This window comes from Astyanax mexicanus, chromosome 10 (assembly GCF_023375975.1).
Source record: "Astyanax mexicanus isolate ESR-SI-001 chromosome 10, AstMex3_surface, whole genome shotgun sequence".
In the NCBI taxonomy this organism is placed as follows: Eukaryota; Metazoa; Chordata; class Actinopteri; order Characiformes; family Acestrorhamphidae; genus Astyanax; species Astyanax mexicanus.
Genome location: NC_064417.1, coordinates 15,242,551 through 15,248,448, shown reverse-complemented (window position 1 = coordinate 15,248,448; position 5,898 = coordinate 15,242,551). Strand labels below are relative to the sequence as shown.

The 5,898-nt window shown below is 31.6% G+C and overlaps 1 long non-coding RNA gene across 2 annotated transcripts; it reads left to right on the top strand.

Annotated features, from left to right (window-relative positions):
* Positions 1 to 2,145: 2,145 nt before the first annotated feature.
* On the top strand, positions 2,146 to 4,873 carry LOC125804856 (uncharacterized). Of its 2 annotated transcripts, XR_007441069.1 has the most exons (4): positions 2,170 to 2,253; positions 2,736 to 2,762; positions 4,071 to 4,583; positions 4,716 to 4,873. It is a non-coding gene; the product is annotated as an uncharacterized LOC125804856 (long non-coding RNA). The 2 variants fall into 2 exon arrangements; XR_007441068.1 differs by having other exon boundaries at positions 2,146 to 2,253; positions 4,071 to 4,873.
* The last annotated feature ends 1,025 nt before the right edge of the window (positions 4,874 to 5,898 follow it).

The following is a 5,898-nucleotide window of genomic DNA, read 5'->3' as shown; positions in this document are numbered from 1 at the left end:
CATTCCTTCTGAAGTGAACTTGATTAGTTAATACGCTTTTAATTTATCCCAAATGATTCACTAAACATTTAACTGAAAGTCTCAAACCCCATACATGTATTGTCCTTTAGATATTAATAATAAAGCACAGCGTGGGTTCAGAATTGGTTAATCTAAATAATGCTATGTAGTGAGTAGGGAAGAAGGGAGCATCTCGTGAACTGGACGCGCCCCACGGACCTGCTGTAGCTGCGCGCGCGGAGGAGCGGCTCTATTGCTCGTTCTGAGGTAAGTACAATTAACATCACTGTAATCAATATAATGGGAAATATAAGGTAAAAATACAGCAAAAAACCCACCTTTGTTTTAAACTCTGTTTATTGAGTTAGACAGTCGACTAATAAAGACAAAATACACCAATATATTTATTAATAATGATAAAATATTGTTTTATCTGTGATTAAACTATCCTAGCTAGGATAGCTAGCGATAGCTAGCTAGTTAGTTTAGCTAAGGCTAGCTAGCCTGGCTAACACTACAGGCTGGTCAGAGCTGTGTGTAGTAACACAGAGAGGAAAATATGACTTTTTATCACAACGTTTAAACACATTAGCTACTGAACACTAATAAATGTCTGAGATATTAGATTATAAAGCACACTAAGCTGGCTGGCTTATAGGTTATGAACTATAAATGAGAGGTTTAACTGGTTAGCCGGTTTATGGTGTTCTGACTAATTGTCGGTTTTGTGCCGAATTCAGCACAGATATGCTATGGTGGAACCAAACTGCCAAAATTTAAAATAAATATATAAATAAAACGGTAAATAAATAACTCAATAAATGTAATTATGGTAATAAAATTATTATAATGTTAATTTCCTGACTGTTTATATGTAAAAGTTTCTTTATTAACATTGTTTGATTTGGTTATTTTTTTCCTTTATTTATTCTCTGATTTATATATTTCTGCATTAATTTATTTCCTAATTAATGTATTACTTCATTCATTTCCTAATTAATTTATTACTTTATTTATTTCCTGAATTATTTATTTCTGTTTTTCTTTGTCCTTATATGATTATAAACGGGCTGTCCAGCAAAGATATCACTAACATTCCTACTGGTTGATCGATGTCAGATAAATCCCTAAATCGAACATACAGCAGCGTCTTGCCTTTCTGTTCAGCAAGAGCGGCTGGGTGTGAGTGGAGGTTAAGAAAAGTCAAGTCAGAAAGTCTCCACCTGCAGCCCATGCTAACTACAGCAGATCACACAGTGTAGGTTGTATAAAATTAATAAAAGTAGAAATTGCTCTGATATTATAGCATTGAAACGCATGGATACACGTAGGGATTATAGCTAGCTTTTTATGAGAAATTATAAGCAATAAGTACTGTGTTTTATGTAAAGACATTTACATTCGATCTAGGGTATCTGATATCGATCAACCAATAGAAATGTTAAGACACCATGACATCTTTGCTTTCATTGTAATGAAAAACAGAAATAAATAATTCAAGAAATAAATGAATGAAGTAATAAATCAATTAGGAAAGAAATGAAAGCAGAAATAAATAAATAAATCATTTTTTATATATAAAGACACCTATAAATAACAGTTAACATATAAATAGTCATAAATATTTTAATCCATTATCATTATTCTTTACAGTTTTTATCCACATATTATTTTAATTGAGTTATTTAATTTTTATTTATTTATTTTACTTTATTTAGGCAGTTTTGGTCCTCAACAGCAAAAATAGAAATACCCTAGATGCTGTTCTAAGCTATGCTATAATAAAAAATAAGCATGTCATCTGTAGCACCTCCGAGAGGGGGAGCTTTTAAAGGCAGGGGTGCTGTGCTGAAATCCTGCCATGAGACATATTTAAAGTTTATTTTGTAAAAATTGAACGAATGCAAGCAGTTTATTTTAAGCTTTCAATTCAAGAGTGCTTTTCATGGTGGGGTGCAGAACCAGTTAATTAGTGCAATGGTTTATATCTTCCTTTTTATAAACAGTAATAAGGTTACTGCTCTGTTATAGAAAGTGTTGTATTAACAAATGGCTAATAATATAATATAATAACAGAATTGCATTTGATTTTTTTAACTGTATTTAAAATAATCTAAAGTTTGTGTAAAGATCATTGCTCAGTATGATACATTAATGGTTGATTATGAATTACTTATACAGATAGATATATACATATTCTAAAGATGGCTTTCTGTTTTGTTTACAGTTGATGCCTTCCTTGACATTTCTTGTGTAAGTAAAACATTTAAATATATTCCAATGATATATAGTTTGAGGGTTTTCATTAGCACTGTCAAGATTAAGGAATTCATTAGCATTTATTTAAAACTAAATTATTTAAATTTTCTTGTGTCAGAATCTCCAAAATAGAAAGTTTGAACTTTAAAAATATATCGTATAAAATGTAATTTAAACACTTTAACATGACAGTTTTAAACACTACTGTGATTAGCTTGTTGTTAGTGTATTTTCTGTATAGCGTTATCCTTTTTTTAGCATTCAGTTATTACAAAGTTTTTAACACTACTGTGCTTAGCTTGTTGTTAGAGTGTATTTGTATTTATACTTTTTTTAAGCATTCAGTTAATTGTCCCTGTTCATTCTTTATGAAAACATTTTTATACATTTAAAATAAGTTTACAAATCATGAATGTCATTTAAAGTATCTAAAACATCATTATAAAGTAATCATTTGTGTTTTGTTTTGTGTATAGGTTGTTGAAACATCTTCTATTCTCAAAGTAAGTTGAATATAATTCCTTCAGTCAACCTAAATAAAATTAGCTTTCACTTGTTATTGTAGTGTAGGGCTGCAGCTATCAATTATTTTAGTAATATAGTACTCTACTGAAAAATCGATTCGATTTATCAAGTAATCGGATAAAACATAAAATAAGAGATTTCATAAAATGAGAAATTTCACTTAATAATGAATGACCAATTGGTTTATGGTTTAAATTCACAACATTTTCACATTGGAAACACAAATAGAAATAAATAAAACACAAAATAGACATAAATACCACAAGTAATAATTTAATAAATAATAATTTAATAAATTAAGTTAAATTATTTCAACTAAGGATTTCTTGTAAGTATAATTGTAGGGCATTAATCAATAATAAAGGCATAAACATTGGCTTTATATTGTGCATCTTAGCTAAATAACTATAGATCATGGTCGTGTATTCCGGCCAGAGTAACTTTAGCTCAGCTAACTTTAACATGTATATGTTTATAAATTCCACAGCGCTGAGTTTACTGATTACATAAAGCCTGTATTAAGTCTAGAACGTGTCTCCGTTGTAATAAACTAACCACACACATTAGACAGTATTCTAATAATCCGGACTCCACAGTGCTGTCGATCTTTTATTAAGGTACATTAATGTTAATCTCATTGAATTTTTAAGTTAAATTTAAGGTCAGAAAATAATCTTTTTTTTTTTTAATTGAGTAACTCAAATTACTCAAATAATAATTTTACCACTAATGTTGTGTTAACATCAGTTAACAGGTGATGAAATAAAAATCATGTAAAGTTATTTTTTAGTGCTTAGGTAATTGTGCAACAGGCCATGGATAATCTTTGATCTGTACAGAGCAGTACATTGGATTCAATAATTGTCCTACATATAAATCTGCAAGGTATATAACCACAGAATGTTGGATCTTTAGCCGATTGAAAGAAGTCTGGTGCTACAAACAGATTGCAATTATGCAAATCACTTCTTTTAAAATTAGGAAATACAAAAGAAGACAGGGGTGTACCAAATAAATAAATAAACAGCAATATCGGAAAATGAAGTTGCAAGAAGCTGCAATCACTACAGCACATACGAGCATAATCTCTTGAGTACTCTAGAGTACAGCATGAGTTTATAAATCAGAAAAATGCCTATAATCATTTGGGCATGAATAGAGGGTGTGATCCACACAGGCAGAAATCTGTCACATTTGTCTAACTATAATCTAATTATCTGAAGTAGCTGTTAGAACTTAATACTTAGTATAACTTGCTAATTTTTCTGTTTTCTGTTTTTCTACAGGTCCTGCCAGACTTCTCTCTTGCTTTCCATCTGTTTTTCTGTGCCCTCTTAAACTTTATCCCCTGCCCCCTTTCTCTTTTCTGCCTTTTCTATCGGTCACAGACACCGTTCTGTACCAGGCGACCTCAAGGACCAGGTGGTCACAGACACTGTTCTGTACCATCTGTATTAAAGGACCAGGTGGTCACAGACACCGTTCTGTACCATCTGTATTAAAGGACCAGGTGGTCACAGACACTGTTCTGTACCATCTGTATTAAAGGACCAGGTGGTCACAGACACCGTTCTGTACCATCTGTATTAAAGGACCCAGGTGGTCACAGACACTGTTCTGTACCATCTGTATACCCAGTGAATAAGGACCCAGGTGGTCACAGACACTGTTCTGTACCATCTGTATACCCAGTGAATAAGGACCCAGGTGGTCACAGACACTGTTCTGTACCATCTGAAAAACTTCTGAATAAGGACACAGACGGTCACAGACACTGTTCTGTACCCTCTGAATACCCTGTAAGTAAGGAAAAAGACAATCTAAGACACTGTTTTGTACCCTTGGAAAATTGAAAAGAGACACGTTTTTTATTTATACTTGTTATTGTTCTCATTTTATCCTGTGCAGTGTTTTCTTGTGATTTGTTTCAGTTCAGGTGACCTTAAGAAGCAAACCATCTGCAGTCAGAGACCTTCTTCATCCTGACCTTATCTACAGTTGAAGACCGTCACACATTCACAACATTCACTGAAGCTGTAGTTTGAAGCTGTAGTCACATATTTAATAGCAGTACATATAATATTCCCCCTTTTTTACAGTCTAGAGTATAACTTACTACATACTGTTGTACCTATTTTTCTGCATTTAGTTAATTGCCATTATATTGTTTATTAATTTTTAAGCCAACTGTTAGTTTGTATATACTGCATATTGCTTGTGGATTCAGTCATTTTGTTTGGATATCCATAATATAATACATTCAATATATTAAAGAGTGTGTGCCTTATTTCTGCTTCTGAATATAAATTTTAAGGTATATTTATTGAATAAATTTCATAAGAAGGTATTGTTAGAAGGTACTGCTGCTCAATTGAATAAATTGATTTCATAAGAAGGTATTGTTAGAAGGTATTGGTGCTCAATTGAATAAATTGATTTCATAAAAAGGTGTAATTAGAAGGTACTGCTGCTCAATTGAATAAATTGATTTCATAAGAAGGTATTGTTAGAAGGTACTGCTGCTCAATTGAATAAATTGATTTCATAAAAAGGTGTAATTAGAAGGTACTGCTGCTCAATTGAATAAATTGATTTCATAAAAAGGTGTAATTAGAAGGTACTGCTGCTCAACTGAATAAATTGATTCATAAGAAGGTGTAATTAGAAGGTACTGCTGCTCAACTGAATAAATTGATTTCATAAGAAGGTGTAATTAAAAGGTACTGCTGATCAATTGAATAAATTAATTTCATACGAAGGTATTGTAAGAAGGTACTGCTGCTCAATTGAATAAATTAATTTCATAAAAAGGTATTGTTAGAAGGTATTGCTGCTCAATTGAATAAATTGATTTCATACGAAGGTATTGTAAGAAGGTACTGCTGCTTAATTGAATAAATTGATTCCATAAGAAGGTATTAGAAGGTACTGCTGCTCAATTGAATAAATTGATTTCATACGAAGGTATTGTTAGAAGGTATTGCTGCTCAATTGAATAAATTGATTTCATAAGAAGGTATTGTTAGAAGGTACTGCTGCTCAATTGAATAAATTGATTTCATAAGAAGGTATTATTAGAAGGTATTGCTGCTTTTAGCAACAGGTGATTTATTG